At 38.4% G+C, this 9,902-nt stretch overlaps 1 pseudogene; it reads right to left on the bottom strand.

Moving 5' to 3' along the window:
* Positions 1-8,293: 8,293 nt before the first annotated feature.
* On the bottom strand, positions 8,294-8,411 carry LOC124623510 (annotated as a pseudogene).
* Positions 8,412-9,902: the final 1,491 nt, after the last annotated feature.

Raw genomic sequence — 9,902 nt, 5'->3', positions numbered from 1 at the left:
GTTGGTCAGAAAAGAGCGACGCAGTGGAATGTTTGATTTAGTCTGTGGTGCAGTCTTTGGTATTATCGTTTGAGGCCTCTTTTGCATGCTTGGTGTTGCCATTATGGTGTCCCAAAACAGAAGTGTCATTTTTTCGCGGAATTAAACTCATATGACCTCTTATTTTTTGCTGTTTGACCTTAACTCACATAGTAAATACTATTGAGATTTAATTGCAGTAACAAGCGCTGACTTGATGCCAAATATGAGACATGAAAATTTGTACTGAATGCAGAAGGCTTCTAGAGTTTACTGTTTATTTGATAAGTGAAAGACCGGCATGTTTAACATGTAATAAACATTATTTTTTAAATTTTCTTTTCATAGTTGGATTTCTGCGATCAGGGCAAATATTCCGGTGTTACTGCACGCAACGCAACAAAAACTGCTTTTGTCCCCCCCTCAACCGTGGCAAAACGATGAATGTTTTGTACGGGGCTTAATTTCGGCCGGCACCTCCCGAGAATTTATTTTGAACCCGACGGAACAAATCCACACCGGAGATTTAAAATAGTACCCTATAATTTGCCGCTGCTTTGGCACCAGTCATCTCAATAAAAACAGGATACACAATTGCTGTGCCTTGGACCCTTGGAATTCATGTCGATCAATTTTTGTTAGGTTGGCAACGCCGTACGTATAGGTTGTGTTGTTTTGTACTTTCTGTAGTTTGATAATCATTCATTTATTAGCGATTTATTAAGTTTGTGAAGCTATAATGGTGAAATATTGTGTAGGTTATGGTTGTAAAGAACTCCAGAGGAAAGGCAGTGGAGTTCAGTTTCACAGGTAAGTTATATTTTTGTTCAGAACTAGTGTTTCTGACGCGCTGTATTTCATATATAAATTGCACTACTGCAGACGATATTTCTTGGATTCATTTCGGTATTTGCCTCTTGTTTATGCAAGTTTCTATTTTCTCGCCAAGAAATTCTGAAATTATGGGCCCAAGCAATTCGTAGAGACAAGTGGTCACCTACTGCGTACAGTATGATATGTAGCAGATACTTTACCGAAAATTGCTATCAGGTGAGGCCAGGAGCATCATTACAACTGTTAAAAGAAGATGCCGTCCCATCCGTCTTTGATTTTCCGAAACATATGCAGAAAAAGATGACTGCAAGGCGACAGTTGATTCGTAAAGAACCTGCTAGTACTCAAGTAAGTGGAATATATTACAAGCTGTGAATTATAATTGTATAGGTCTAAACAATATAAACGTCAAGAGGCCTATATTTATAATTATTGTTTTAAGCTTGCTTATGAAGGTTCTATAATTTTGAACTGTTGTGATGTATGCAAAATTACAATATCCTCCTTCCTTGCAGGATGTAAATCACGCAGGTGTACAACTGGAAAAGTCACCTGAAGCAGTTGCTGAAAATAAAGGAATTCAGGCAAACCTCCCTTCACCAACAAAAACAAATTTAAGAAAGAAGAGAATAAGATTGCAAATGGCTGTAGGCCGACGAAACAAAAAGATTTCGACAATGTCACAGCTGATCAATGAACTTTTTTTAAAAAAAGGGCACCTAAACATAGAATCACATTAATGATTCTTTTAATGTGAAAACTGGTTAATCGAAATACATTAAATCTTAAAAATCTGCCTCAAACTGTTCCGAGATAAATCGTGAAATATAAAAACCGTCTCTACTAGCCCCACCCACTCCCTACATAGTGCATTTTATTTCGAATGAAGGTCGTCAAACTTTTAACGGAACGTAATAATAGTTACAATCAATTTACAGAATTGCTGTGTCTTCCAGGAAGTTTTGCTTTACAGTTTTTCAGCTGATAATATGAAGAGGATATTTTAAACAGTAGGTTCTTTATTTTCTGTGGGTATTTAATGCTTTCTGTTCAAATAATTGCCAGACTGAGCAGTCAGGAATGTCAAAAATACAAAATTCAGATAAAATGTGATGTTTTGTGTCCATAATAATGGCAAAATAAAATTTTACTCGTCTACTTGCGGAACAACTGTATACTGACAGTTGGATAGAGAGAGACAGATATACGTTCAGCAACATGGCGGCCAAAGATGTCGAGCGTCACAATTTCGTTAACACACAGTTGGTGTGTTTACATGGGCTCCCAAAACCGGAATTCATAAATCGATTTCCCAGTTTCGCTTCTGGTTGCTCATGTAAAAACTCCACAAGCGAATCTGGAAATCCGCTTCTAGTTGGTGGTTTTCAGTTCCGCATTTTGCGCCCATGTAAACGCTCAACCGATTTTGAAGCGGTATTGGGCTGTCAGTTTGCTTGCATTTCTTGTTATCTGTGAAATGTAGGAAAATGTCCGCGTAGCGTAGCGGTAGCGTTTCCACCTACCCCGCAAGGGGCCCAGGTTCGATTCCCGAAAGGGGCTGGGTGTTGTGTGTGCTTCATCATTATTGACCCGCAAGTCGCCGAAGTGGTGTCAACTAAAAAGGGTTTGTAATACGGCAGCCGAACTGCTCCGTTTGAGGCCTCCCGACCAACAATGCCATACGATCATTTCATTTCTTGTCGGGAAATATGGCCGAAGCAAACGCATCTTCAGCGAAGAAGAAATACTGGACAGAGCAGGATGTGATCCATATGCTCGATCTTATAGAAGAAAAGCACATATTGCATTTGATGGATGGCATGAGATTCAGGAATGCGGATATTTTTGCTGAGCTGCCGAAAGCCATGACTGACGACGGATATATACGTACACCAGATCAGTTAAGGTTGGTTTACTTTTTAGATAGTAATAATATGCGTGACTTAAATCTAAAATTTTATTTGCGTTTAAATTCTATGTACCTCGCAATGCTACTGTATTTCAGATCGAAGTGGAAATCTCTGAAGAGAGACTTCAATGACGTCAAGAGGTGAAATACTATAAGCAGTAATGATCGTTCGGATTTTCCGTTTTACGATGAAAAGGTAAGCCTCCTTGACGAAAGGCCGTCAGCTTTATTGCTAGAACGCGGTGTAGATTCTACACCATGTGGAGAAGGTAAGAGTTTGGCTATAGTAAGGATTCAGCAGTTTCGTTACTTTTATATTTATAATATTAAATGAAACGCTACATTGTACATTTCTTTATTGTACAGACACAGGAACCGAAACTTCAACATCAGAACCGCAACATGAGGTTGCATTTACAGTTTCTCCAGATGACTCGCCGAATTTTACGGTGTCTGCAACCAGCAGACGAGCAAAAAGTGAGTGCTGCTTACATTTGAAAGCTTGCCTGTTGAAAATGAGTTTTGTGAGTGATAGACAGTAGTGGATGTCTTCATGGTGTCATTGTATATCTGTTGGTTGTAGTGGCTTATTAATTACACAGTGCTCATATTATATTACCTTGCGACCACCCCCCCTCAACTTGCATTTTTCGTTGTTTCTGTAGAGTGTATGTGCATAATAAGCATAAAATGCTCATAATTTACGTGACCGCTACCTATCATAATTTTTCTGTTGACAATGTTATAAATTTATTTCACTAACTCAAAGCCAAATTCACACATTCCGAACTGACCTAGATTCGGGCTACATTACAGGCTACACTGGTTTCAAAACCAAGATTCGAGTGGGACAAGTTGAGGGGGACTGGGATATCACATTCCAGGTGTCATGCTTGCTTAGTATTCATTCGCATTTTGGTGCAAAGCCATACTATTGGTTTCACAAAAAATTATATATATATCCAACATCATACTTCTTATTCAGGACGAAAATCTGATACTGGCAAATTGGATTATGCTGGGACTCTTGCAGCATTTGCAAAGGATGTCTGTGCAAACCACCTGGAAGTCCAAAAGGATCAGCAAAAATGGTAGCCTAAGTCTTTTTCTCTTCATCGACATGTGACTGTTAAAATGGTGTACAACAGAAGCAATGGGAATCCTTTGGGAGGTACCCCCTGTTCATCACAATTAATTGTACAAAGCATTAATGTAGTGGGAAACTAGCATGAATATGTGTTTAACTTACATGGCACAAATCTATAAAGGGAGGACCTATGTGGAATTTCACCTTCACAGTTGGGACAGTTGCACCACATTTTTCAACAGTCAAAAGGTGAAAAATAAAAAGTAAACATAGAAATCAAGAATTTCATTGGTGTACCTTCTCTTAAACTATAAATATCAAAAGTTTTCAGAGTTGTTAATCATCATTAAAACTTTGTCACAGAAGGGGCAGCAAACATTTTACAAGAACTCTGAATTTTGCACACATTTTATTTTGAAAACATTGAATTTGCTCTAACAAGACAGTTCTCTTCATGATGAAAATATCTATGAATGTTACTTCTTCTGTTTCACTCTTCTTGGGGTATGTTGACTCATACTTCTTTGTGTGTGTGATGTTCTTTCCCTAGTGCCCAGTATCACTCCATTCTTGTATTGTGACTGTGTATATCACAATACCGCTAGAAAATATCTTTATTATCAGCAACAAAGACCACACTGGAGTAAATGTACTGGGAAGTGAGTGCAAGTATTCCTAGGTCCTTAAAAAGGCTTCTGCAAGATGTACAGTTAGCCACTTTACACAATATTCTTACCACTCACTTCTGTTGCAAGAAACTTTATTTATTTTAGGTGTACTTCCCCAGAAGATAATTCCATATGACAACAGGAAATGAAAATATGCAAAATAAGCCAATAAGCCAACACTCTTGTCTTTAGGTCAACACATTGGGAGATGCTTCTAATAGCATAACATGCTGAACTAAGTTTCGTGATTAGTTTATCTATGCGTTGACTCCACTTTAACTTGTTATCCTGCTGTACCCCAAGGAATTTTACACACTGTGCTTCATTCAGTGTTTGACCATTAATGCCTGCTTCTGGTGTTAATATGTTGTTTGTCTGAAACTGCATAATTTGTGTCTTTGTGAGGTTAAGACTTAAACTGTTAGCTGTAAGTCGCTTATAGGCCTGTTCAGCTTGTTAAAGTTCGATATAGGATATAGCTGACTCTTCAATTCTGAACACCTCTGCTGAGTTCTTTATATAACTCGTACACAAAACCTTTTCCCCATCTCCTTCTGTCTAGTTATCTTTCTTTCAGTCTATTTGCAGTCATCCTCCTTAGTTTTCTCATATGACCCAGTGACATCTTCTACATTTAAACATGGTCATTTACATGTTACCTATTGTTTTATTGGTAACTGGATGTTTTTATTGGTTTTCCTTATTTGTAACCTAAAATAAACACAATTAATATTGTTGAGATACAGAAAAAACTTTTTCATGTTTTGTGTCACAGGTGAAAAACTAAATTAAATGTGTACAATACCAGAGAAGGAAAGTTGCTACTCACCATATAGCGGAGACGCTGAGTTGCGACAGGCACAACAAAAACATTCACACAATTAAAGCTTTCGGCCATCACACACACACACACACACACACACACACACACACACACACACACACACGTGTCAGCAGTCTCAGAGAGCTGCTCTCTGAGACGGCGACTGCAGACGTGTGTGCAAGTTGCATTTGTGTGTGTGTGTGTGTGTGTGTGTGTGTGTGTGTGTGTGTGTGTGTGAGAGAGAGAGAGAGAGAGAGAGAGAGAGAGAGAGAGAGAGAGAGAGAGAGACAAAGGTTTTAAGGGCGGAAAGCTTTAATTGTGTGAATCTTTTTGTTGTGCCTATCGCAACTCAGCATCTCCACTATATGGTGAGTAGCAACTTTCCTTCTCTGGTATTGTTACATTCCATACTGGATTTTTCATTGTTTGAAATTAAATGCATACTCATTTTTATGAATTTGCTGCATATTTAATACTTTCCGTTTTTTTAACTGAAGTTCAAGTGAAAGATAAGGTTTAGCTCTTTAAAATTTAGAATTGAAACAACTATGACTGCAATGTAAAAGCCAATTTTGTTCTCCATCTTCATCTACAGAAGTCCCAAGTTTAACTACATTACAAGAAATGTAGTGACCTTAGTAATTTTTGTAGTACAGTAAAATATAACTTTTGTAGATTAAGAAAACAAATTAAATTTAGAAAACTGTATGGCTGTTTGATGTGGAATTGTCCCTTTACACAAACCAAATTGCTTACAAAATAAGTAACATTTTATTTTGTTTATTGCCAGCATTACTTTGCATTTGTTTCATAAAAATTTAACTTTGAAAGTTCATCATCAATACTGTGCTAATTTCTGTAAAATGTTACAGGTTGTCAGAAGAATTTGAGAAAGACAGACAGTGCACAAAGCAGCTGTTGGAGAATATCCAAAGTAGGCATGTGGAAGAGACAAAACAATTAGTAAACTCATTTTAAGTGGCCTTCACGCCATTAGTGGGCAGAACACTCAACTCCACTTCATGCTCTAACAGCAAACACCACAGTTCTTTCCACAGACTGGTTTTTTCCACCCAACCACCCCTTCTCCAACTCTATCCCCTTCCCGATCCACCTCCGCTGCCCCATCCATCTCCAGTCACAGACAGTGAGCTTTTTGTACACTGTAAATTGAAGTACAGCAAATAAAAAAGAGTTACTGAAATTGTATGTTTTCATTTCATAACTACCAAATTTGATCTGATTTACAAGCATTTATACACACTTAATTACAATGAGCTTATTGAAATCTTAATTGAGATCTCCTTAATGGATAATTGGAAACACAATCTGTTTTAGACAGTCTCTTATCCTTTCAGCATCTTGGTAAGCTTCTGTGTAAGTATATTCGTTTGGTTGAGGGAATATTTCATTTCCCCTGTCCACATCATTTAGCCAGCTTTCCCTGAAGTGACCTTTGTGCATTTCAATGATGTTATGGAGTACACAACATGTAGCAACAAGTTGAGGCACAAATTGATAGTTTATATCTATGCATTTGGCAAGGCAACTCCCAACGAGCTTTGAGCCTACGAAGAGCATTCTCAACAACAGTTCTAGTGGAGCTCAAATAAACACCAAAACTTTCTTCTTCAGGTGACACAGTCCCTGCATATGGTTTCATGAACCATGGCAGTAGGGGATATGCTGCATCTCCAAGCAGGAAATTTAGCAGAACAGTGATTGTGCATGGTGCTTAAGAAAAAAAGTTAACATTAATAGACAATATTACAATAGAATTTGTTGAAATACTTCAAAGGAGTAATAACTTTAAACTTAGCATAAATTATCATGTTGTTGTATGTGAAAAATAACTACTTAGTGTATACTGAATAACTGATATAACACATATTACTGCTGAAACTTCCTGGCAGATTAAAACTGTGTGCCCGACCGAGACTCGAACTCGGGACCTTTGCCTTTCGTGGGAAAGTGCTCTGCCATCTGAGCTACCGAAGCACGACTCACGCCCAGTCTCAACAGTTTTACTTCTGCCAGTATCTCGTCTCCTACCTTCCACACTTTACAGAAGCTCTCCTGCGAACCTTGCAGAACTAGCACTCCTGAAAAAAGGATACTGCGGAGACATGGCTTAGCCACAGCCTGGAGGATGTTTCCAGAATGAGATTTTCACTCTGCAGCGGAGTGTGCGCTGATATGAAACTTCCTGGCAGGTTTGCAGGAGAACTTCTGTAAAGTTTGGAAGGTAGGAGACGAGATACTGGCAGAAGTAAAGCTGTGGGGGCTGGGCGTGAGTCGTGCTTCGGTAGCTCAGATGGTAGAGCACTTGCCTGTGAAACGCAAAGGTCCCGAGTTTGAGTCTCGGTCGGGCACAAAGTTTTAATCTGCCAGGAAGTTTCATATCAGTGCACACTCCGCTGCAGAGTGAAAATCTCATTCTGGCATATTACTTCTATTTGGAATATGCATCAGGCATTCCACGAGTGGGCCTGCCTATGAGTGAAATTTCAAAATATGAAAGTCATGGCTGTGAGTAATTTTAATGAAATCCTAAGGCATTAAGATTACATATAGTGGACAAACATTGGGTAATCTTTTTATTTCTTTCGTTTATCACCATGAGCTTAGACAAGTTACACTTGTGATAGCTAGTAGAAAGTGTTTGTCAAGTTAGCAATGATTTTCCACCATTGAGAAACAGTTCATTGTTAAGACTTGTTTACAGTAGAGTAGTCGTTCTAATAACACTCTAGAAAATCTGAAAGCTGTTAAGAATTTCTATTTCGCATTAGATTTCTCTTTTACATTCCAAGTTGTCCTGCCTGTATAGGAGGGGCGTGTGGTCAGCACACCGCTCTCCTGGTCATTATGATCGTTTTCTTTGACCAGAGCCGCTACTATTCAGTCGAGTAGCTCCTCAATTGGGATGATGGAGCTGAGTGCACCCTGAAAAATGGCAACAGCACATGGCGGCCAGGATGGTCACCCATACAAGTGAAGGCCACGTCCGACATTGCTTAACTTCGGTGATCTGATGGGAACCGGTGTATCCACTGCGGCAAGGCCGTTGCCCTTGAGAACTGCAGAAGTCCACAAAATATATTTTATTTCAAATTGTTTATATATGATAAAATGCTGACTGATGGAACAATTTAAACGAAATTATAAAGTTACAACCTAACCACTAAAGCACAGAAACATGACATATCTCTTCTGCACTTTTATCTTTGAAGAATGTTTTCTGAAGTGTTCAAAGTGTATTAAGTTGAATTCAACATTTAACTTTCACTTTATTTTATTTTTATGTTGTTACTATGGAACTACGTGTGAAACATTATTAAAAAATGTCAGTAGGTTTGCTGATTTAAAAGTTGATAGTTTCACTATTGCTATTTGGAAATGCAAGTCCTTTAGGCCTATATGTAACAACTGCTGCTACTTTATATGGGATTACTGTAAATTATCTATACTCAAGACATGCACCTCTTTTTACTATTTTATTTTTGAAATAAGTTCTCCGGATGTGTAGTTTGAGCAGCTGCCCTTTTTACCATCAGTTACCCTGCCAAACCTACAACTACACTGTTTTTTTTTTACTTACCAAACAAATTAGTTTAAATTTGTTATAAAATAATTCATGAGTTAATGTTTGTATGTTTTGGAAACATGCAATAGAATCTTACCACTTGACTGGACAAATGTAAGTCACTCACAAGTAAGTGCGTGAAACTGCACGTTATAGCCACCGAGGAAATTACACTCATTGCTACATTAACTACTGGGTATCTACAAAACAATATCTTATTTCTGTTGGCCATTTTATACAGCTGTGAATCCTTCACCACTGATGCATCATGAACTTTTCCGGTATGGCTGATATTGATGTTCCTAAAACTGTACAAAGTCAAAATTTTGTATATTGCTTTTGGACAACTGTAATATCAATTTCATTCACATTAGTTCATATTCATTTACCAATTATAACAGTCAACAACTGCCTGAAGAACAAGTGATGTCCATCCTTTCCTGTTCACAAAATCTGAATATCCCTCCTGAGGAGCTAACACAGGAATGTGAGTGCCATCGATTGTTCCTACGACCTGTGGGAAGCCTGTCATGTTGGAGAACTGATTACTGATTCTGCTTCCTCAGCGTCTGGCATTTTTATAATTTTTGTCAACAAAGCAGTATTCACAGCCTTAATAAACGAATACATTCTTCGTGCACAGAGCTTTTATGCACACCAAACTGATTTGCTACTAGTCTGTACTCTGCCCAGCTTGCCAATTTAACAGAGCTATTGCCACTCTCTTCAGTAGTGGCAGCGGTTCACGAATGAAATCCGCAGCAGGCAATAATGCACTTGGTAATTCGAAGCAAAAGTATCAGAATGTTTCTTTCCTCATGCGGAAATTTTCAAGCCACTCGGATTCCCCAAAACGCTGCAATACAATTACGTTCCACCAGTGATCACTTCGCACTTTCTTCCACGCACTGCGCGATCTCGGTGGATGCAAAATATACGTTTCTGGTGGAATATGTTGTGTTGATAATATTCGGAGG

The sequence above is a fragment of the Schistocerca americana genome, chromosome 7, assembly GCF_021461395.2.
Source record: "Schistocerca americana isolate TAMUIC-IGC-003095 chromosome 7, iqSchAmer2.1, whole genome shotgun sequence".
Lineage (NCBI taxonomy): Eukaryota > Metazoa > Arthropoda > Insecta > Orthoptera > Acrididae > Schistocerca > Schistocerca americana.
The sequence above is the reverse complement of the archived record's forward strand: the minus strand, read 5'-3'. Positions and strand labels throughout refer to the sequence as shown.